This window comes from Rhipicephalus microplus, chromosome 6, assembly GCF_043290135.1.
Source record: "Rhipicephalus microplus isolate Deutch F79 chromosome 6, USDA_Rmic, whole genome shotgun sequence".
In the NCBI taxonomy this organism is placed as follows: domain Eukaryota; kingdom Metazoa; phylum Arthropoda; class Arachnida; order Ixodida; family Ixodidae; genus Rhipicephalus; species Rhipicephalus microplus.
The window spans coordinates 201753705-201779416 of record NC_134705.1 but is presented as its reverse complement, the minus strand read 5'-3'; the positions used below and the strand labels follow the sequence as shown (position 1 = coordinate 201779416).

At 46.1% G+C, this 25712-nt stretch overlaps 1 protein-coding gene across 3 annotated transcripts in view; it reads right to left on the bottom strand.

Annotated features, from left to right (window-relative positions):
* The window catches only part of LOC119166920 (klarsicht), a 428146-nt gene that overhangs the window by 401583 nt on the left and 851 nt on the right, over positions 1-25712 (bottom strand). The window lies entirely within an intron of this gene.

Genomic DNA, 25712 nt, shown 5'->3' with positions numbered 1-25712 from the left:
ATAACTATCGTCATGTCATACCAACTAGCCCAATTAAGCTGCCACACTTCTAAGTTTCATTTGACGTCGACAGCACAGCCGCAGCTACGTCTGTGTATAGAGCGCGGCCTTGTATAGGATGCCTCGATGTGCTCCTCCGCGTGCGCGCATCGAGGCACCCACCCTACGGCCTTCCTCTGCGGGTTGGGACGTCGCGTGCGCAGAAGCATGCACGGCCTTACAGAAATGCAGGTCTCCTTTGCACGGGTGACAACGTTCAAAGGTGTGCTTGTTTAACCGAAGATTCGCGCTCTCTCGTCACATCTATTTTATAAGATGAAGCGCGTTTCGACTGATAAAACGCGCCTGCATAAACGATGCAGTTTGTGGCCCGTTTGAGGTCTGCGATTACATGAAGATATGATATCGCCAACATCTGTATGAAAAAAATCAACACGGCCCCAAAATCCGAACGGCCACAAAGAATGAATCGTTCGTGCAGACGCGTGTCAAAATGCACTTCGTCTTGTGAAATAGATATGACGAATTCGCCATGAGGGAGCGCGAATCTTCGGTTAATTAAACAAGCACATCTTCCAACGCTGAAACCCGTGCAGAGCATGCCTGCATGCTTGTAAAGCCGCGCATTCTCCGGTGCACGCGACGTCCCAACCCGCAACGCCACAAGGTGCGTGGCAGTTTGCGCTAGTTCGGGTGACATGACGACTGTTATAGCGCGAGAGCAGAACTTGTCCCTTCATCGTCGTTATGCTCTCGCGCTATAACAATCGTCAGGTCGCAAGGTGTCTCGCCGCAGAGCAAGGCCGGCTGCTCGCACGCTCAACGCAGACGTGGACGCGTACGTTACTTAACACGTATATTATGATTTTTTTTTTTTGCAATCACACCTGTGCATATGCCACGCGAACATTATCTACATATTGGACAGCCTGTTTCCGTTTCGCTTTTTTTTTAATTTCTCGGCCGCTGTATATCGTCACAATGTGTGTCATCACGTTTGTTTTATAAGGCTTGCATTGAAGCATCTGCCAAGCGAAAAGTGGCCGCGGCTGTGTCGAGCTGTTTCCGACAGCTTTCTCCGCGCCTGCACTGTCGGTAACTCTACAAGCCAGAAATAAATAATCCGAAAGCGATTCTACGACGACACTATACTGACGCAACAGCCGGCTGGAGTATATAGCACAGCGACAGGCTCTAAATGTTACGCGAGTATTTCAATACATAAGAGGAAAAAAAAAACGACAGGCACACTGTGCCCGGGTTGCGCAAAGCGCTTTTCCGGCGGCGCTAACCGGCTGGCCTTTTTTGCTTTCAGCATCGCTCATGTAATTTCTAGCGATGCCTACGCGTTCAGCATTACTATACTGCTATAACTCAGCTCCATGAAAAGGCAATTATGTACGGGAAACCAACGAGCCAAAAGGAAGGAATTTTAACAGCGAGACCTCACTTAATCTCCTAAAAAAGAATGCCAAGCTCTCGGATGGCACGTTCACTTCGGACGTGTATCATGCTCTTAGCAAGGGTAGACTTCTGGCCTTGTTGGTGCATGTTTTTCACAATGTTAAGCGAGTACCAAACAGATGTAGCGTTGTGAAAGGCTATAGAAGTCATGGCACTGATTCACTACATAACTTAGGCGTGTGTGTTCTCCCCGTCCTGTCATCGTCATTTCAGTGCCGCGCTTTTTAACATTATGAACGGCATGGATGATGGTGATCCTGCTTCTGAATTTGTTCATACCGCCACCAGTGCGTATAGCCTATAGATACCCATGCGTTGCATCATGCGATGATTTGCACAGTGGATATATGTTGCTGCACTGAATAAACAATTCAGTGGATCGTCAGTGCTGATGTAGTTGGTTTCTTCATTTTTCGTCTTCCTGCGCGAGCGCTTCTTTATGACGAAGTTCAACCAACTCGCCCGAATCGATACTGCGCTCGAGAGACATACTTCACGTCCTTTTTTTATATATATGTGTACTTCATTGATTATCTTTAAAAGAATTATTATCGACGATAAAGCATTGATTGGAAGCAAGGGCACACTAACGATCATCACTAAGTTCCCAATGCAGTCAGGATAGTACAGTACATGGACAGTCACTTGGGCAATTACGAACTGGATGAAAGTCGTACCATATAGCAGGTCCCAAGGCTCTTCCACGCATAACTTGGCCGCAACGGGGGAAAGCTTAACCTTCTCTTACTCGAATGTGGATAATATACAGTGCCGTATACAGCGAACTTAGTCTTGCGAACATCAGCCACCAGTGTTTACTTTAACGTGCAAAAACAGGATAGCACTCGTCTTGTCTAATTTCCAGTGTCGTATAGGGATATGGCGCCTTACACAAGAGCATCGTCCTTTTCTTGCACAGAGTGCTTTCAGTTGCTCGCTCCCACGTTTAAAGGCGTGTCATCGTCTATTTTGGGCTTGCGTACCATTATGGAATTCATAACATTATGTAAATATATAGAAATAAACTGAAAGAAACTGCAGAAGTATAACATCCAGAAGTCCTAAAACCACGACACGATTACGAGCCACGCTTTAGCAAAGGGCTCCGGAAATTTCGACCATTTGGTGAACGTGCACTGACATCGCACAGTCCGTATAGGCTTAACATTTCGCCTCCATCGAAATGCGACCGGGATCGAACCCGCAACCTTCGAGTCAGCAGCCGAGCTCCGCAACCACTAATCCACCGTGGAGGATTCAATTTTTTTGGTTTGGTTTGCTAAATTTTATTCAAGGCAAAATTGAACAAGATTGCCTTGGGGGCACGACTAAAGGCTAAGTAAAAGCCTGACTAGGTCGTGCCACCCTGGCAGCAAAGCAGAAACACACCGCAAGCACAGCGCTCAGAAAATTAGAACATCACGTGTTATCTTACACGGGCACCATAATCAAACAGGAACCACCAGAAGTGTGAACAAAAGAACAGAAATACAAACAGTCCTCATTCAAGTGGTGGCAAACACAAACAAATGCATGCCCTCTATCAAATAAATTATAAAATAAATTTTAATAAATAAAGAATAAATAATAATAATAAATAATAATAAATAAAAAAATAAATTGCAGCAGTAAACGTCTAGAATATAGTCAGTTGAAAAAACGCGCAATATAAACACTCTATTATCCATAACGAGAGGACGGACGAAAAAAAAATTCACACAACAAAGCACCCACAAGGTTGCCGCCCCAGGCTCAGGCCACCCGGGCATTCGCGCTGTTTTTAAGTATGAAAGAGCTTTTAACGGGTTCGCTATCGGACGCTATCGAGCGTCTCGTCCTTCGTAACTTTTATCACTGGGCTCGTCAGTTGCGAGTTACAGTGTACTCCGCACAAATTTACTCAGATTTCTTCAAGTTGACAAAAAGAGAACATATTACTGTTATATAATTTCTCAATAATTTTACTCAGTAATAACCTTCTAACCTCGTTTGAGGTCCTTAAAGACGAAGCCCTTTTATTCCGCACACACATAACGACGCACCTCATTCAAAAACACGCCTTGGCGTACGCTGAAAATCGGGGTGTGCGAAAGTGGTGAAAAAAGGTGTATATATGTACGCAATACCTGCAACAGCAGAGGGAAGCGGCGACGCAACAAACGATAAAAGGCGTCCGTGTTGGACAGAAATGATCCCCTCAGAGAACAACCGCGCACAAAAGTTGCGAAGACACACGACGTCTTTTTCTTTCCCTTCAACAACGTTCCTTCCACTCTCTCTCCCACTTCCCCCTATAGCATTGCGGCGTATCTAAACAAAATGAATAAAAACACACTGATAGACATCATCCGTCAGCTCATTCTTTTTTTCATGTTTTTTTCGGACGATGATACGCCGATGAGGGACGATACGCTTCTCACGGGTGTCTGTGTTCGGAGAAAGCGAGACCACCCGACATAATGATGGCCGAGAAAACGAGCGGCGGCGGCTTTTAACAAGCTAGGCGGGCATTTTCATTCATGAGGGAGAACGGCGCGATATGGGCAACCGATTGTCCTCATTATACCCCCCCCTCTTAAGCGACCACTCGGAGGCGGCCTCGGTGTATCGCAGCATCACACCCCCAACCCGTCCCTTCAAACTTTCCCCGAGGTGGCCCCGTTCGCTTTCCTCATTTGCATTGGCGCCAAGACAACGAAGCAGTAGGAAGACAAAAGCCGCTTGGCCAGCCAGGTCGGGAGCGAGGCGACGCTGAATAGTCAAACTGTGGGAAATTAACGCACGCGCAGATGGGACTATGAAGATAAGCAGGGACCACAGCCTGCTTCCTCAAACCGCTTGGAAGTGTTGTCACCCTGCCTGAAATGTGAGACAGTGGCAATTCTTTCGCCGCCTGCGCGTCACGGTGATTCAATATAATTGGGGAACTGCAAAGCCGGAGACAATCCCCTGACCAAAAGCACGGCTGACTTGCGCTCTATAGGTATCGAGGGTTCGATGGTCGTATCGATGAAAGAGTATAATAGCACAGAAACGTCACAGAGCACAACGAATTGTGTGCACCCAATAGAGAATCTCCTGATTGATTGATATGTGGGGTTTAACGTCCCAAAACCACCATATGATTATGAGAGACGCCGTAGACTCCGGAAATTTTGACCACCTGGGGTTCTTTAACGTGCACCCAAATCTGAGCACACGGGCCTGCAACATTTCCGCCTCCATCGGAAATGCAGCCGGGATTCGATCCCGCGACGTGCGGGTCAGCAGCCGGGTATAAATAGCCACTAGAACACCGCGGCGGGGCTAGAGAATCTCTTCCAGGTCCCAAAAAATTTCGCCCTATTACGATACTGCCTAATGCAAATTCCTGGCGCAGCTACACGTTTGGCCAACTGTGCTTTAAGCTTAATTTTCACCATCCCCTATGCCATAAGTCACAATTTTTCTGAACTTGGACAGCAACTGCAACGCCATTATTCGTCCTTATCGCGGGTAGCCAGGCTAGAGTGTAGTATTCTAGTACACTATAGTTAGGCGTCCGCTACACATCTGCACTGAGGTATTCTGTGCACTTTGTTGATGCTGCACGTGAGCGGTTGGGAAGCATTAAACCACAAGCACGTTGTAAAATTAGCATTGTTTGATGTTTGGTAAATATTTTACTCTTCTTTCACGCTATCTCACATATAGGTTAACGCGATTCCTTGCTTGACATGACCCTGTATGGTTGTTTTTTTCTTTTCTGGAAACGACTTTCGAGCACCAGCATGGTTCTGCGGTAGAATACTCGACACGCAGAGGGCACGGGTTCGCATCCTATTCGATCCTGGGATTATTTTTTCTCATTCCATTTTTTCATGTCTAACAGTTACGCCATTGACGGCGACACCACTCCTCTCGACGCAGGAACGGGAGCCTAAGAGCTGAGCTAGAAAATAACACATCCCGGCACATAAATCCTACGTCGATGCTTCGAAGCGCGAAATGTATAAAAAGATTATCTATCAGGTTTATCGGCCTTAATTCGTCCACTGCAGAGGCGTAACCAGAAATTCTTTCAGAAATGGGGCCGGGTTCGACAATATGTATGTTCTTGCGTTTGTTGGTATGTGGGCGTGTACATACCCGCCAGCAAAACTGGAATATTTCAGGAGGGGGGGGGGGGGGGGGTTGAAGCCCTTTCTTTTCCATGAATACGTACGTCCCTGACCTACTGGCTTGGTTCTACAAAACTAAACGTCTTTTTTTTTTTTTCAAGAATTGGGAGCGATGAATAAATGGCAGAAAAAAGAGAAAGAAACGGCGAATGTGTCGCTTCGTACCGCACGGGGTTTCGTTTTAAACTCTACAAGCCAACACCGTGCACACAGCTGAACCCTGAAGGAGGGAAAGGCAGGTATAGAAGCAAGCCGTGTCAATGACAGCTCGTTGCAGCAACCATAGAGTTTCCTAAAACTAACTAGAGGAGACTCTGGCACTGCGACCGTTCAGCGACCATGGGAGTGATGCATATGGGTAGTACACGGATTCACCCGGTCTTCGTATTTGTGGGCGGGGAATAGTGCTTGTGGCTTCGCTTATTGCTGTGTTTCGGTTCTGTTTCGAAGGAACGAACGATCTCTTTTGAACTTCGTCACCCGATTTAAAATGGCAAGTCTAAAGTGATAATGTGGTGAAGTGCAACTGTTGAACATTTCCATCGCCTTCACTACTCGGCCACCTCGCCGACACTGTTGAACATTTACTGATTGTTGTTTCGTAACGAAGAAGCTTCAGGCCAGGCGAAGCCAAAAGGAACGTAAAGTACGAAGACTAGGCCAATCCGTGTACTACCCACGATTCCCATGTTCGCTGAAGCGTCGTACGTTGCAGCTCCCGTAGATACCAGCGCCACAGTTCCTTCAAGTGTATATTTAAGGAACTCTATGGCAGTAACTGAGCGCACAACCGTTAAATCACTAGTAATGCTAGCCCTGACCTGCGCCGATCACGTCTGCGGCCTCGATAATTCGCACGGCGTTCGCGCGACTCCCCTGCGAGGCATGGACAACTAACGTGGTTCGCATCCCGAGATGCGTGCAACCGCGTTCACCGGGAGACTCTTCGGCGCGCAGAACCCACGGCAGCTATTTGCGTCTGCACGCCCACACACGCGCGCGCACAGGCACACGCATACACATACACACCAGGTGAGTAGCAAAAAGGGGTGATTCAACCCCTCTCCCGAGAAATTTTTCCATTTTGTTTTCGTATATAACACACACGTGCAAGCGAACGCACGAACATACATGTATAGAGGTATGGTTGAACCCCATCGAAAAATATTTCTGGCTACGCCTCTGAGAAGCATGATGAAGTCGGATTAAGGCCCTCGCAAAGAAGCTTTATGCACATACGAACCCTCCGAATTAACCACCCGCACCTCACCGAGGCTCACAGGATAGAGCCGAACTGACGCTATCTCTATAAGCAAACAGTATGCGAACGCCGTACTACTGCTCTCCATCGCAGTGCACCGATGGCGCAGCACCGGACTCTGATAAAAGTATGCTCAAAATGCACTGCCCTGCCACGTGTTTCGGCGCGGCACGCAAAGCGCGAAACTTGGCCGCACATCCGGCACGGCCACGATATATCCCCTTCTTCAGCACTCTTGCGACACAGGGAAAAAACTCGGGGGCCTTCGAGGAAGCCGCGCCGCAGTTTCGGTGAACGCCCACGCTTTGAAAAGCGGGGTACGTGATATGCAAAGAGGCGCCTACGCCGTCGTATACGTATACGTGCAACGTGCCCGTACGTGTGCGAGCTCGCCAGCAACCGTACGGTGCATACCTAACTGGTCACCGCGTAGTATAACCTTACGCAATGCCTCTCTTAGAAGAGACTGACGTTCACGCTTGCATGACAACAGATATCGTGTTTTTTTTTGTTTTTTTTTTGGGTCCCGGCATGCCACACTGAATGCGCCCGTAGACTCGTGTATTTGTTTGCTGCTCTCTTGCATATCACCACCGGCACGAATATCACATTGCATTTCTAGTTCCTTAAGTTTCACTAGCCAAGAAGCGCACACTGTCCCATTCCGACTTTCCTTCTTTCTTTCTTTCTTTCTTTCTTTCTTTCTTTCTTTCTTTCTTTCTTTCTTTCTTTCTTTCTTTTTTTTCTCTCTTTCCTTCCCGTAATATCCAGTATCAACTATGTCTTTTTTGAATCTGCCTACCTGCTTGGACCTAGGAGTCTGCAGTAGGAAATAAATAAATAAATAAATAAATAAATAAATAAATAAATAAAATATTTCAAGCTGGAGCTGCCTAACCTACGACATCGCTGTCATCACCAGCTCATTTGTTTTGGCGGAAAATGATCTGCGTTTTCATCTCAAGTTAAATCCACCCCTTATGTAACATTCGAGAGTGGGGTCGCTAAATAAAAAATACAAAACTGGCAGCACTAAAGGGGGCTGCCTGCGCATTATTTTTCGACTACGTTTGGGAAAGCGAATCCGCGATCACATGCTAAGCTATCGCAGCATGAATAAATAAAGCGAGGGCTTTTCGTACCCACCTACAGTCACGTGAATGCGGCCGCCATTGAACGCTTCTTCGATCGTTCGCGCTGCATGGACACGGATGCTATACAAGGCACAATTAGCATACTCGTTGTGCATAGAAAACCGATTCGAGCTGTAGAGGCAGTGATATTATATGCACCTTCATTTTATCCGTTAAGTCCGCACTGCAATTGCAGAGTGTGTAGGCCAGAATGTCAATTACTTGCAAGGGGCAGCCATCACCATAAAAAAAACTATCCGTTTGTATGATAAAGGAAATTACGAAGCAATTAACTCTGAACTAACGAATTTTTACTCCACTTTTGACACTGCCTTTTCTCATCATAATGTAACCGAAAACTGGTTGATTTTCAGAGATAAGCTAAACGAAATGGTTGATAAATACATTCCCCAAATTAACATCAATCCTAATACCGCCCAACCCTGGTTCAATAAAGCACTGAAACGATTAGAAAACAAGAAAAAACGCTCCTTCCGCGCAGCCAAGTCCCGTAACACCCCTGATGCATGGAACAAGTACAAAGCCGCCGAATCTGCTTATCTGCAAGCCATACGTCATGCCAAACACTCATTCTTCCATTCGGACGTACCGAACATGCTTAAGAACAACCCCCAAAAATTCTGGCAAGTCATAAACCCACAGGACACGCGCAATATAACACTATGTAATGAGTTAGGGGATGCCCTAAGTGACACGGAATGTGCACGCGTGTTTAACGCTGCCTTCGCATCCGTTTTCACCCAAGAAACTGAGTTGTCATTTACCATCCCTCATGCGAACTTTGAATGTACCATGCCACCAATTACGTTTTTTTCCAGCGGTATTTCATCACTAATAGACAAAATCAAACTTTCTTCTTCAGCTGGTGTAGACAACATTACATCCAAACTCCTGAAAAATACTAAACATATCTGTGCAGCGTATCTGTGTCTACTATTTTCACAATCAGTTTCAACAGGAATGCTGCCTCCAGATTGGAAGCACGGAAAGGTCGTTCCAGTCCACAAATCAGGTAACAATCAATCACCATTAAATTATCGTCCCATTTCATTAACCAGCGTACCCTGCAAACTCCTCGAGCATATCATCTACACACATATCATGGACTTCCTTGATTCCAATAATTTTTTTCATCCTGAGCAGCATGGCTTTAGGAAAGGGTATTCGTGTGAAACGCAGCTAGCTATGTTTGTTCATGACCTGCATGTTAACCTCGACTCTAACCTTCAGACTGATGCCATCTTCATCGATTTCGCAAAGGCATTTGACAAAGTTCCTCATGAGCGCCTACTACTAAAGCTTGCCGCGTTGAATTTAAATGATGACGTATTAGCATGGATTAAAGAATTCTTAACTAATCGTTCGCAATCAGTTTCCGTCAACAATCAAATGTCTAACACTACCCCGGTAACCTCAGGTGTCCCTCAAGGGTCTGTCCTAGGCCCGCTTCTGTTTTTGATTTACATTAATGACCTACCATTACAAGTATCTTCTAACATACGCATGTTTGCAGACGACTGCGTTATTTATCGTAAAATAAACAACGTTTCGGATAACACGTCTCTTCAAACTGACTTACTAAGCTTACAGGATTGGTGTAACCTTTGGCTAATGGAACTCAACCCTAACAAATGTAAAACTGTTTCCTTTCACCGCCGTCGAAATCCGATAGTATTCCCGTACCAAATTGCTGACACAAACCTCGAATTAGTTCCTTCGTATAAATATCTCGGAGTAACCCTTTGTAGCGATTTAACCTGGGCAACGCATATTACGAACATCATTGCATCTGCTAACAAAACACTCGGGTTTTTAAAACGCCATTTGCGTCACACTCCTAATAATGTCAAACTACTAGCTTATCAATCTCTCGTAAGGACGAAGATAGAATATGCATCAGCCATTTGGAGCCCGCATCAAGCATATCTCATCAATCAACTCGAGTCACTTCAAAATCGAGCCACACGATTTATTCATTCTACGTACTCTTACGACGTCAGCATATCAGCACTGAAAACAGAATCTGGCCTATCATTGCTTGCATCTCGTCGCCGCATTTCTAGTCTTTCCCTTTTTCACAAGTTTTTTTACAGCTCGCTCGGCAGGCCACCATACATTCTTCCTCCGGCCCGCATCTCCCATCGCACTGGTCACCCGCAACAAGTTGAGCGGCCGCGTACGCGCACCGTCACTTTTTCGTCCTCATTCTTTTTTCGTGCAGCTACGGACTGGAACGGCCTTTCTAACGAAATCACCGCCATAACCTGTCCTACCACCTTTTTGAACACCGTAACAAATTACCTTGCATTGTAAAAAAAAAAAATGGCTTTCACGTTTTCATATATGTACCCACCCCTTATGTAATACCCCTTCAATGGGGTCTTTAAGGTAATAAAATGAAATGAAATGAAATCACTGCTGGGGAGAAAAGGGGGGGGGGGGGCTGATTACAACGGACGACTACGCTACAGCGTCTAATCAAATCAAGTTTATTTTTCTCTCTGTGGTGTACAGAAAGAGGAAAACGGCGAAAAAAGTTGTGTTTAAAACAGCCTGACTATATAGTTCACAGTTCCCAGCCTGTTCTTACGCACATAATGGCCAGCAGCGCTCGCTCGCCATAAGCTATGACGTGAATCTAGCAGCCTCTCCCACTGGCTTCGCCGACGGACGACAGCGGCAAGATTACGTATGCTTGCTCCAAAAGTGGGTGCGAGAGTAAAAATAATCCGGTCTATACCGACTGAAGGCAACGAACGAAGCAGGTATTTGTTTTTACCTTTTGTCAGTCTATCGTATACATCGGCAGACTTAATTGTCGGCCTAGCCTCCTAAGGTGGTCTATAGTGGTTACTTACGGTGCTCGACTGCCGACCTGCAGGTCGCGGGATCGGATCCCGGCAGGGGCGGCCGGGAGGTGGGAACGCTGAGGCCCGTGTACGTACTCAGATTTAGGTAAACGTTAAAGAACACCAGCTGGGCGAAATTTACGGAGGCCTTCCCTACGGCGTTCCTCATAGTCGTGTCACGATTTCGGGACGTTAACCCCCAGATATTTTAGAATAAGAGAGAGCTGAGCCAGTTGATTATTATTATTATTATTATTATTATTATAAAGAACGAAGACAGTCAAAACTGTTATCCGAGACCACGTAGGAGCGTAGGCCTAGCTAGAGAAATCAGCGACAGTCCGGGCCGAGCGTCTCGTGCTTAGCACTGACAATGTGTTTGCCGAGATTTGCATGACCCATAACATTCATCATTACATGTTTATTATTATTATTATTATTATTATTATTATTATTATTATTATTATTATTATTATTATTATTATTATTATTATTATTATTATTATCTGCGTGTGCCGACCGTCGCTGGTTTCGGTGAGAAGCGACCCTAAGCGCTCATACTGCCCACTGTGTCTTCACTAAATGCAAATGATAACCTCACGTGCAACGACATTTACATGAGCAGCACATAATCCTCTCTCCCTGCCAGCGACAGAAAAGAGTACAGCGGAAGGGAGACCTGAATCCTGCACCCAGAGCAAAGCAGTTGACTAGTGGTGATCTTTAGCGTAAAGCGTCACGATCGTCCGGCCCGGTAGCTGAAAGATCTCACAGCGACAGAATGGACATGCGGAAAGAACGCCGACACGTCTCCACAACGCAACGTGGAAGGCAGATGGCCGCACAGCGCCTGGTTTGCCTCGCCTTGCTTCCCGATATAGAAAGTGTACACGCAGCCAGCCCACGGAGAGGGCGCACCGAATGAAAGCGCCCAAGGCCGCGAAAATAAAGCGCACAAATTCAGGCGCGCGCCGCCACAAGCTGTAATCGCGCGTCGAGAGAAGCTCGCCGATAACGAAATCGAGAGAGAAGGGCACGGAGGGACGCTCTCTCGCCTGAGAGGCGACAACCCTGCTTTCCCACCCTGCTCCAGAGCACGCAGCACAGACTCGCCGGGGGGATTCTTGCAGCGGATGAGCTCACCAAACCAGCTGGGGCTCCGAATAACGGAAACGCACCCACACCCATGTGCGTGTGTCAACTATATATATATATATATATATATATATATATATATATATATATATATATATATATATATATATATATATATATATATATATATATATATATATATGGGGGAGTGCATATACAGTTACGGAATAGCTCCAGCGAGGAGGCGCCACGTTCTACGCCTCTATCCCCCGTTTATCATTCATTCTTTTTTTCGTTCTCATCTAATTTAGCGTCGTCCACCCCGAAAAGTCGAGTCTATTCTGGCGACTACTCCATGATGAATGAGCGAGGAGCCGCAGACAACGTAACGACCGTGCGTCGCGAGATGACAGGCGAGTCCTTGAACTCGCCCCCCCCCCCCCCCAATCCAGCCCTACAAACGTGAGAGCAGGGAGGCGCTGGCTTTTATTTAGACCGCGGGTTTAAACGCATCTCAGACGAGATCTTCACTCGAGACCACGCTCTCCGAGTGCCGGCAAAGACACCTTCAAACTGAGGAACAGGGCTAGAACACCAAACACGCAATGGGCGAGTTTGAAACACATAAACTTCGTACGCTTACCTGACATCGGGGTCGCCAGGTGAAATGAGTGAGAAATACTGCACAAACTATAAAGCCATAAAGTAGCCAACTTAAGCTCAAGGCAGCAAAAGTAACCAAATGCAGCACCGCATGTATGAAAAACAACTGCACCGTCGTCATTCATGCGACTGAACTGAACAGCCACTCGGTGGATAAGCACCAGTGAAAACACTTCAAAGTAATAAATTCTGTGATTGCTGTTTTCTTTGGCAACTATTTTTGAGGAGGGTCATGAAGTTTCTTCCACAGCTGCAGAAATGGCATTCTCTTCGCACGTCTTGACTTTTCTTCCACCCTGCCTCCTATCACACCATAGAACTATAGACGCCTATACGGTTACACATGCTGCATAAACACCTTAATTTGCAACAATGATACAGATAACCTTTTGTTTTGTTTTTTTTGCCGTGAAAGCCGTTGTGAGAAGATCACAACGCGGGTCACGTGCGCGCCGAAGTTGTCCACCGCCGCCAGTGTCCGTAACAACTATGGCACTGAATAAGAAAAAAAGAAACGCCAGTAGATAAAAGAACACAAAGGACGCAATGGGATTCGCACCCGAGTCACCTGCGTGCCATCCCGGTATCCTACCACTGAGCCACGCCAGTGCTTGGTACTAGTTTCTAAAGTGGTTTTAGGCCCCGCCGCGGTGGTCTAGTGGCTAAGGTACTCCGCTGCTGACCCGCAGGTCGCGGGTTCAAATCCCGGCTGCGGCGGCTGCATTTCCGATGGAGGCGGAAATGTTGTAGGCCCGTGTACTCAGATTTGGGTGCACGTTAAAGAACCTCAGGTGGTCGAAATTTCCGGAGCCCTCCACTACGGCGTCTCTCATAATCATATGGTGGTTTTGGGACGTTAAACCCCACACATCAATCAATCAAAGTGGTTTTAGGGAGGCTTGGTGTCGGGAAAGGGATCAAGTTAACATGAGCAATAAAGCATTATAGAGCATCATAGGAGCAACCAGGTCTCAGATAAGACGAATTGCGCCCCGCATGCTCCAACCCTTTACAAAACTTTGATCTTGTTCACCTATTAACTGTGGCGCATACCTAGTGTGGGGGATTGTAGGGTTTAGAAAAGCTTCCGGTACAATTCTTCACCGTCGTCAGCCACGCACACAAAAATTGCACAACATTCCTTGCAAGTGTGTAGCACGTACTGGTAGCAGGTACCACGCTTCTCCGAAGAATGACGAAGGATGGCGTAGTGAATTCCTGCCTACTACACAATGAATGATGGCGTAGTGGTACCCTGCAAGTGTGCTCGCAGCAGCTACCCAAAGATTGCCAAAGAAGGCTCTCAAACGCCGCTCTTCTATAAAAAAAAGACTCCTAAAGGCCTGCCCGGATTTTTTTTTTTTTGCTTCCCTGATTTTAATTCTAACCGCGTAACAGTAGTGTTAGTAACTGCATTTTCATTTTATGTACCTTGCTAGGAGTCCGTACAATTCGGCAAATAAATTAAATACGTAAATACCCGACATCCCTATCTGACAGGTCCGCTCGCTGACACGTCGCTTCATTTTAAGGCGGAAGCATAATGTAACTACTTTCCTCAGAAAATCGTGCATAACGTGTTATATTTTGTAGATATGTGGTCTATCGAGGCATGTACAACCATGACTTATCACTACCTAAAACGAACTGTAAACTAACAACAATAACTAAACTCGTCACGCCACAAGTGTATTCCACGTGTAACTTGGCACAGGTACTACTGTAACTTGGGAGATAGAGAGAGAAAGCTCTATAATAATAAAAAAAAATCAACCAGCGCATACAAGGCGCTTACGTGCTACTCTGTATAGGGAAAGAGTAATGCCTTTCCACCCCCACCCCCGACCCGTAATTTTTTTTTCGCCATGCATACATGATGCAAAATGACCATTTGCCTGCCCGGTCCCACTTAAGATCAGAAAGGTGCCCCCTCGCTTCGCAAAAAAAAAAAGAGAGAATCTGCATACACCCCGAGGGAAGGGGATCGAGAACAGAAAAATCCCCAGGAGGAGTAGGGCAGGGAAAAGAAAAAAAAAACAACCACAAAAAAGCAAATATTTTGATCATGGTACGCGTCAGCCGACTGCGCACCTGAGCTGGAAAAAACAAGAGCACATGGAAAAAAGGCAAGAACGAGAGTCATTTGAAGCTCATGACATCGACAAGTCCCAGAACAAATGTATCCGCAAGCCACTTCGCCTCTTGACGAATTCTCACGTATGCGATTCACTAATCGACAACAAGTGCGGTGCGCCGGTGGGGTATCGGTAACACGTGATGTCTTACATTTGCAATCGACGCAAAACAAAGTTCTGTTGCGAGTGCGTCTCTTTCCCGTCATCTTGTCTTCTTAAACTCTTCGTATGTGGAGCTACACTCACACCTTGTATACTTGTATCGTCATGTCATACCAACTATCCTTAACTGCCACACTTTCAAGTTGTATACTTCGTCAAGCGGTCACATGCAGGCAACCACGTTGACCGCAACGCTGATGGCTTCTCGAAGAGCTTCGCTCACACCTGTGTGCGCCAACGCGTTGAAACGCTCGGCACGCGCGTATCCTACATATACAGTCAAGACCTGTCACGCGAGGCAAATTGGTGAAAATTAGGAGCCTCCAAGATAATCGCTATAGGCGCTATCGAGTGACCCCTTTCATTCAACCGAGCTGTTGAGGCAATACGATCCTCAAGATGTCAACAAGAACTGAGGCCGGAGAAGAAGACTAAATGCCACCCGGAAACAACGCTCTGGAAAAGGCGGCCGGGATCAAACCCGCGCCATTCGGGTAATCACCGTAACCACAGCGTGTGTCCGTATGTATGTATGTATGTATGTATGCATGCATGTATGTATGTATGTATGTATGTATGTATGTATGTATGTATGTATGTATGTATGTATGTATGTATGTATGTATGTATGTATGTATGTATGTATGTATGTACGTATGTATGTACGTACGTAAGTATGTATGTATGTATGTATGTATGTATGTATGTATGTATGCATGTATGTATGCATGTATGTATGTATGTATGTATGCATGCATGCATGTATGTATGCATGCATGTATGTATGTCTGCATGCATGCATGTATGTATGCATGCATGTACGTATGTATGTATGTATGTATGTATGTATGTATGTATGTATGTATGTATATATGTATGTATGTATGTATGTCACTCACTACCTGACCCGCCCAATACATATTAATGGAGGAGGTCCGACACGGCAGGTATACCACATAATACGCCACTTAAACAGTAGTGAATCAGTAGCACTACAAGATAATAATAATAATAAATAAAATAACAAAAGAGAGAGGGAAATAACTTTTCTTTTGCTTGAAACATATCCTGGAAGTATGCAAAGTGGCTTCCGTGAGTGCGCGTAGATGCAACTCCTGCGCCTAAAAGCGAAGAACTTGAGCAGGTGCACTTTACGAAGGATGCATCTGCGTAGACGTCGGAGATCAGACCCGCCCGAACACTGAGGTAAAGCACACACACGCAAAAAGAAAATACCGCCACTTCCTGTTTGCAGCCGCCGTTGACGACGTCTCGGAATTCCGCATCGCATCACCGGTGGTCCGACTGATACACAGCGGGCCTCTTAACGTGTGACTAACGACGCGTTACAATAAACTAACCGTGACGAGTCAAACGAGACGTCGAAGACAATGGCAGCTAGTGAAAAAGCGAGATACGAGAAAAAGCGAGCCGATTTTCGCCTTCATTTCACAGTAAGGCAGCTCGCGTGTTTGCATGCGTTCTACCGATTGTACGTTTACGGCTGATATTTCTGAGCGTTTTTCTTCTATTCAACTTCGATCGTTTATGACATTCGCCGTTTCGTGATTCGATTAATATTATTGGAACGCAAACTTATTTACACAGCATGTTGCGTGCTATTACACATTCATTTATCTATACGCCCCTTAGATTTAAGTGATTGATATGTGGGGTTTAAAGTTCCAAAATCACCATATGACTACGAGAGACGCCGCAGCGGAGGGCTCCGGAAATTTCGACCACCTGAGGTTCTTGAACGTGCACACAAATATGACTACACGGGCCTACAGCCCTTTCGCCTCCATCGAAAATGCAGCCGCCGCAGCCGGAATTCGATCCCGCGACCTACCGGTCGGTAGCCGAGTACCTTAGCCACTAGACCATGCACCGCAGCAGGGCGCCACCTTACGTTTATATTGCATGTATGTGTACGTATGAATATATTTTCTTTTTTTGTTCTTATATTTAAATTTTTTATGTTCTGCAGATATATACATATCGTAACTAGTTTTCAGAGTATTCTAATATCAGGACCTTCATGGGTTAACTTAATGCATTGCTGTCCGATATGATCTTATATGCTTACACATTTTTGGTCTTTCTTTGCCTTTTTTTTCCTGCCCATACATATGATCAGTCACTAATCTCTGTAAGTACATAAGGATATAACTAGTTTTCGAAGTGTTATAACTCTAGTAAAAATATTCATGTCTGTATACCTTTTTTATAAGTGACATATTATTTTTTTATAAGATTACTTTAGAATGAATCTAAACTACCTTTAGCCTATAGGAATTCAGATGCGTTTTTACAATATTGTATTCTAGTAAATTGTTTTATGCCAATAAGTTCATTTCTATTCAATTCAAACAGCCGGTACCCACACTGCTTTGAAAGACTGAACTGGACCGAGCTAACACCGACACTATACCTCATATACAGGGTGTTTCAGCCAACTTTCACCCGGTATTACAATATGCAAATGACTTATGCGTGCCAAATAGGCCCACTAACGTTAGTATGTATGTAAACCACACGCATCACGCCAGGAGAACGGTTTCAAATCCACAAATATGGGTAATGTAGAAATACCACTTGACTTCTAAATAAGAAAATGTTGCCAAATATATTCAGTAGAATAGTTGTAGCACTTGTTCTGAAATGTCTGTATATTTCGTTTATGCTAACGTAACTGCCAGCACAACACTTTTTTTTTCTGCACTAACTGTACCATTCTTAAAATTCGTAGGAGTAGTAGATCCCCATGCGAGATAACAATAGGTTACATGTCGATCTTTAAAACAACAGTTTAACAGTCGAAGCTGATCCACAGTTGCACATTGTAGTGTCTCTGGTATTCGTATAGCCATACAGTTTCCTAAGATAAAGTTCTAAGGCTCATCACGTGGACGACTCCCGGGGAAAGTTCTGGGAGGAGCTTTTGAAGACGTTCGAAAAAAAAAACCGCTAAAAAACAGAAGCGACGCAGCGTCCTCAGTCATCGCAAGGTTGCAGCGAGACACAATTCACGAGTGCCCTGACAGATAGCTGCTCCCGCGATCTATCAGAAACGTGCTGAAGTGAGCAGCCAGATTATACGTATTTCTCAAGGGGAGAAGCGCCACAGAGTGAAATCATTTCGATAAGCTCGCTCGCGATAAAAACGTGTCAATCACGCAACACTATTGTTTTTTTTGCTATCTATCAAGCGCACTTTTTTTTTTTCGAAGCCAATCGGCGGGCTGGGAGAAGCGATGCTCCGGAGTGAATCACTGATATCCAGAGGTCGTTAGTTCTATTTCCAACCTCGTAAACTACATGGAGGCACTAGACGATATAATTGGGCTAGTTGGTGGTTAATACCTGTGATGGAAAAAATGTGCTCAAAAGAGGCGTGGCCTATAAGAAAGACTCGACACGGGCGCTGAACTTGGAACTAAAAATTTATTGCAAGGCACACGCAGGTATAATGCGGTGTCTTCCGTGGTGTGTCACGTGACTAGGTCGGCTGCTTGATATTTGTGCCTTGAAATAAATTTTTACCTGCGAGTTCAGCGCCTGTCCCGTGTCCTCCTCAGCCCTCGTCTGTTTCTGAGCGCCATTTTTTTTTTCATCCCAAGCACTGTTCAGAGGAAGATTTTTCTTTTTTTTTTACAAAAAAAAAAGAGAACCTGTTTCAGCACATGTTCGAAAACAGCTAAATGTCACTAAATGCCACCTCCGACCTCTAAAATGCATTTGCTTACGTTGTTTCATGACTCGTCTCTTGCGAAATGATAACTTCAGCGATAAATGCAAATCACATGTCCTGCTGCCCTATAGCGACGGCGAAATCAGAGCTGCCCGTCGATGTGAAAGTATCTTGCGCGAGATACGAATATGTTCGTGCGGCCGCTTCCTCTTTCATTAGCAGATGACGTTGCATCGTATACGCAATCATTTTCCGTAAAGGGTACTGTACACATAGCGAGCATGACGATGCACATCAGGCTGGAACGCGCCTCAAATGAACTTAATACGCCAATGATGTGCTCGAGTTTCAGCACGCCCGTGGTCAGACCGCCCAATCGCCGGGCCACAGAAACAACCTTAGCGTGAATACGACTAGTTGCCAAACGGTTTAAACTGGTAAGCAACACAACCTTTGAATTGAATGAATGGAACAGCTGACGGTCAACAGCCCAGGGGTAGGTGAGATGTGGAACATCCTTAATCTGTGGCTACACCCCTGATGGTCTGGGCATGTCCAACAGTGACTCCCGCATGCCACTTCGTGAATGGTGACAAGAATACGGTGCTGCGCGCGTTTCTCATGTGCTACAGTCGAAGGGAGCAAGCCATTGATTTGTGGGGTTTAACGTCCCAAAACCACCATTTGATTATGAGAGACGCCGTAGTGGAGGGCTCCGGGAATTTAGACCACCTGGGGTTCTTTAACGTGCACCCAAATCTGAGCACGCGGGCCTACACCATTTCCGCCTCCATCGGAAATGCAGCCGCCGCAGCCGGGAATCGAACCCGCGACCTGCGGGTCAACAGCCGAGTACCTTAGCCACTAGACCACCGCGGCGGGGCAGGGAGCAAGCCAGGCAGCAAAAGTGGGTCGCACGAAGATGCATCCACCAGGCTCGTAAGACTTGTGGCATTCAAACGCTTGTCGATAGTACGGGGGCGTTTGGAAGATTTAAACACCCCAGTCCTTTAGAGCTGGCAAAAGGGTCAGACAGCGATCACCCGTACTGCGTCAACCAAAGAAAAACGAGAACCAGTTGGAGACGTGAGGCGAATAATGTCCCGGATGTTGAGACACGCCGGTGTGCGACCCGAGCGCGTCCACATCATCGAGATGTGAAACGCGTCTTCGCCCAGAGACGGGGGCGTCTCAAGAAACGCAATCACATGGGTGATGTGGAAAGCTCGTCCGCGAGCGTTCAGCGGTGTATGAGAAAAATTTTATGCAAGCCGCAACATGCAACCACAGACCACTGAGAATGAAACAGGCCGAATGGACGACGGCCACCTAACCAAAGCGTGGGAGGCCAAGCTCGTCCTCAAGGACCTGGATCACCAGCGACAACTCGTCGCCAGGGCTACGAGGGCATCTTTTAACTGGATAAGGGCGCACACACAGACACGGACACTATAGAACAGAAAATTGCACCAACTAGCCACGAAGGCAGTGGACGCCAGAGCGTTCCTGGATACCTCCTCGTCGGGGTGAGAGCTATCCCACCCTGCCGATACCAGGCATTGCTCGGAACACTGTTTCCAGAATAAACGTTTATCTTTCTCACTTCAGTCTGAAAAGGGGAGACGCAGCCACCACTTGCGACCGCCGCAAGCCTTTGCACAAACTGCAGGCTTATCTGAAGATAATTTCGAGTGGACTATTGAGCGACAGTGCGCTGTTACAGATATGGGTACCGAACACACATTGATCTGCGTTCATGGCGACGGAGGCATTTACACATATTCCGTTCCGATAGCGTATTCAGCACGAATTACTACAGATTCATACAGACTGTACTATTTAACGCGTAATAGTGTGCATGGTTAGGAAACACAAGGTGCGGCGAAGTGAAATTTTAAGAAATAAAAAATAATTTATTGGGTGTCCCGAAACCACGATACGGTTGTGAGACGTCGTAGTGGAGGTCTCCCGAAATTTCGACCACATGGGGTTCTTAAGCGTGCACCCAAATCTAAGCGCACGGGCCTCGAGTATTTGGCGGCCGTATTTTCGGGCACCACAGGGACTTGACCACCGGGACGGGGATGAAAGGAAAGGAAGGGGAAGAAAAAATAATGTACAAGGAGGGCAAAATCTGTAAACAGAAACGGGATAACGCCTAACGCGAAACACCGACCCAACCTGCCCCGATTTAGAAACATGTAAAATGAGAAATGTACACGTTAGTGTCGTGATGTATGTTACCGTTTTGTTCTCTGCACTCTAAAAACTGCGGAGGGTATCGCAGGAGTAAAACGGCCAAGTTACTCTCCGGAGTGTTCTACTCTCGCAAAGCATCAGAGTGAAATTCCTTTTCACTCTGTATGAAATGAGAGAGTGGAACTGCTTTCTACTCCACCTCTTTTTGAGAGAGTGAAATGCCCCTGTACTCTTGAGGCATGAGAGGGTAAAACACGGTTATACTCCTGCTCCTGATTACATTTAGAGGCGTCGGCAGACCGCGAGTGATTAGCACTTCTTAATAACTGCACATATATGTATAGAAACGTACTGCACTTGATTGTTGAGGCATAGAAACGATTAACAAAAAGAACAGCGTTTGCAGCGCGCGCCAGTGACTTTCAGCCCACTTGGAACTCTTAATATGAAAGTTTTTAGCTTCGAATCTGTGTGGTCAAATAAGCGAATACTATCGTATTCAGTCGGTTACGATCGAAACTCAACGCAAACGGCTGTTTTTCGCTACGACCGTGTGCTGCCGTAAGCCTAACGTACGGTATGGCCACCGTAAATTATTGCGGCGTTAGTCGTAGAACGTGAACAAGACCGTGAACAAGAATGACCGAAAATATGTCAAAGGGGTGAAAAAAAAACTTAATTACATAGTGTTTACTTCAGAAGCGCGATGTTTCGTACGCAGAAATGACTAACCACTTAGCGAGTCAGTGCGAATGACGTTCGTATAATCGGTTGCGCTAATCTTCTCTTTTCTACTGTGAAGAACGTGTTGGATAGTCGTTCAGATCACACGAAACACAAAACAAACACATTAAACAGGTTAGCTACAGTCTGGCTGGTTTCGAGAAGCGTAGAGACACTGAAATCTACACTTCTTAACAAGAAAATGCAGACAGATCACAAACATCACTTAGGACATGAAGAATAATCACTGTCTTTCTGTGTGGTGTGGTGGTTACCGCATAGGGCTCGCAATGTGGAGTGCGCCTAGAAGTAGAGGGTACGAGTCATACCCGATCACTTTCCTATCTTTTTTCGTCTTAGTCTCGTATTTAGCCAACCTTACGATCGGCGCACGAAGAAATCAGCCTAAAACAATTTAAATGCCCAATATCGGCCCAACTTATGCTTTTTTTTTTTTTCGTGAGGTCTACTGCTATTCTCTTCGATGGGGTCATGATCGATACTCTGCTTAGGGCAGCGTTCTGTTACTCTGATGAGGGGAGGAGTGCTTTGACCCGTTCTGGGGGAGTCACTGTACTCTGAAACAACAAGAGGTGATTTACTCTGGAAAAGAGAGTGAAATATGGGACAAGAAAGTACTCTCATAAAGAAAGTGCCCAGCACTCTCTTAGTATTTAGTGTATGGCATGCACTGCTATGCGACCAGCGAAGCCCGAAAGGCAAAACAAATTACTCGTCTCGACAAAGAGGAACTCACAAAATAATTAAACAAACGCCATCAACAAAAACCATTACCGAATCATCACATATGAATTTCAGCGAAGCAGACGTAAGCATTTCCTCGATCACCTTCTCTGAAGAAGAAGAAAAAAATTGTTTTCGAAGGAAACCACGTCACCGCATATATAGCTTAAGACACGTGTCGGCGACATCGTTGGACACCCTAACGTGCTTTCTTTTCTTCCTTTTTTGTTTGTATATTAAGCGCGGCGCACTTTAGGGGGCCAGGGTGTCGTAAGCTGTCGTCATCGCTTGGCGTAACACCGGTAAAACCACGAATCACATGTAGCACGCACTCGTCGAGCAGTTGCTGACAGTGCGGAACATAATCAATAAAACCACGTAATAGAATTTAAAAAGAAGCAAGCGAGGAATATAAAGAGAAAGAATTGATTGATATGCGGGGTTTAACGTCCACAAACAACCATATGATTATGAGAGACGCCGTAGTGGAGGGCTCCGGAAATTTCGACCACCTGGGGTTTTTTTAACGTGCACTCAAATCTGAGCACACGGGCCTACAACATTTCCGCCTCCATCGGAAATGCAGCCGCCGCAGCCGGGATTCGAACCCGCGCCCTGCGGGTCAGCAGCCGTGTACCTTAGCCACTAGACCACCGCGGCGGGGCGTTTGTTTACTAGCAGACGAGTCCTCAACTTCACTATTTAAAGAAAAAAATATACATATAGTTGTCAGCTGACTAAGTATTACGGCTAGGTGGCGCCAGCCGGCACCCGATCCAAAGGGTACAGCCACATCAATCTATCCATCCACCCATCCATGCCTGCGTTGGCCTTGCGAGGCGAGAGGGGGGAAGGGGAGCGACAGATCTGCGGGAGTCTTTCTCGCCCGGCACCACCACCGACATCGTGCGACTAAAGGCCTGACCGGCGGTGTAAGAATAAGTGGCCTGACCCTCGTCGCAGCGCGGGCCTTTATGACGCGGCGTCTTACCCTCTCCTTGTGGAGAGAGTGGCTACGCGAAGCTGCGCACCTTCTCTCTCAGAGTGTGCGATGCCCCGTCAAAAAGCCCCGCGCTGCAATGGGTGCCTGTGGTCAGGCCTTAAGAAATACTCTGCTCTTAAAATAACACGGAAATCAAGCAAATAATGCTGCCCAGCTCCGCACTTCCTTCAGACATGGCACCAGTAGTACAAAACTGCTTTTTTTATAAACGCATTCGCCCATTTTCATGTTTCACATGCTCGAAATAAAGTAGCAATTATCAGTTGGCAGATATATATTTCTTTTCTGCGTCGTTCCTGTCAGCGCATCAAAATATGAAAGCATGAAAAGCAACGTTGATCTTTCGACCACAAAGACGGCGGCAAGTCCTCGTCAATCGGTCCGCCATATTGTTATGTTCTCTCTTCATTTTTGTCGACCTTCGAGTCGCTACTTCCGCCAGGCATTTCGCGACCACCTCAGACGCGCGTCATTACATATCACCATTACAGAAAACAAACAGAAAAAGAAGCGGGCGAAACCGGAAAAAAAAAACGCGAAAAGGTCAACGTGTGAGAGTGCGAAAATGCCGGTAGCTTTCGCCTCAAAGACTGGGAGGAGGTTGCGAAGTTCTTTAACGCAAAATGCCCCACCAATAAAGAACAAAGCGCTGCAAAGAAAAACGAAGAAAGCCAACGCCAACCGGTGTCGTTATATCTACGGCTGCATTCCCAGCCTACGTCGTGAGTCGAACGCGGAATCGTTTCGTGTCTGGCAGCATAAAACTAGTCAGAAGAGCGAATCTCGTCAACGCTCGGGCAAGGCGAATCTGGCGAAGACTGCACTACATTCATAACACAGAGAACCAATTTGTCTTACTTTCCCCACGATTGCTGAACGTAGTTTGGATTTGGGGCTTAACGTTCCAAAACCGCCATTTGATTATGAGACTCTCCTGAAATTTCTACCACCCGGGGTTATTCAACGTGCACCTAAATATAAACGAACGGGCATTGAGCAATCTCGCTTCCACCTAAATAAAATGCGGCCGCCGCGGCTGGGATTCGATCCCACGACCTGACGGTCAGCAGTCGAGAACCAGAAACGCTAGGACACCGTGACGTCGCTCTCCTTATTTTATGAAAACTGGATTGGTCATTCGAGCGTTGCGGTGTTCCCCTTCTAAGATATCAACATACTTTGCTATTATGTTAGTGGACTTTAGAAGCGATTCAGATAAGCAGTAAAAAAATTAACGTCGTTATGAATGAGACAACAAAAGAAACGCGTCAGAGTACGCAATGACCCCCGCATTGCAAACATACCTCATCAGTTCTTCAGTCATCTCCCTCACGGAACATTTCGCTAATAAATGCCACAAGAACTGTGAATTGAAATGCAATTTACCATTCAATAACTATTTTTAATGTATGTATGATTGAGTAGCGTAATAATTATCAGTCTAAGTCCAGCGCGAGACGAATTAAATGAACGCCCTATCCTGTGCGAGCTGACTGCATTGTATGCCTGCAAGTTTCTTGATTTCTACACGCTAAGAAACACCAGACGTGCGTTAAATGTTTCGCAGAGAAATTGCAAATAAAATCGCAATGAATTCACCAGCAACGTGATCGGTGAGTATATATTGCTAAGTAAGTGTGTGTCTTTAATACCGCGCAAGTGCGACGAAAAATCTGAAGACAAATAGTATTTTCAGTGATTGGCCATTATGACACTGGAAAGACTGTGGACAAGTCCGAACTATCCACAAGCGTTACCGAACGACCTGTACGAGCGCCCATGCACACACTAGCAGCTCCTCGTGTGACTCGAAATAAATCATGCTAAAGCGCTGTCAGTATACTAGAAAACAGTTCGTGTGCAATACGACTTCTGTTAACAAATGGTCGTCTGCAAAACTGCGAAAGCAGCAAGATCGTTCCCATACCCTACCAGCTAGTGTGGATCGAGAAAACTTCACTGTGGCGGAAGGCGCAAGAGATCGTTCACACTGAAACGTGTATACCTTTCTCGTGTATACCTAATACGTCAAGTTGTATCTACGTCAGCGTACGCCGCCGCACCAACAGCAGGTACGAGGTCTTCCGAGAAACAAGTGAAAGGTCGACGCGCGCAAGAGCGTTTTAAATCCCGTTCCCTCACACGGAGTCGAGGTACGGCTTTTAGTCGCGGGTTTTCTCCGGTCGTGACAAGTTCGTGCTTTTTGCGTTACCCTGTCGTCTTTTATATATACCCTGTCGTCTTTTGCATGTTGCGTTGCTGGAGCGAGGGGAAAGAGCTGGATTCATTTAGCCCGCTTGCATTTCCGTGGGAGTAGGTCAGACCACGTAACTTAAAGAGCCGGAAAAGATACTCTGTCGAGCAAAGCGGAGCGCACGTAGTACACCGGCGCAGAGATTAGCGCCA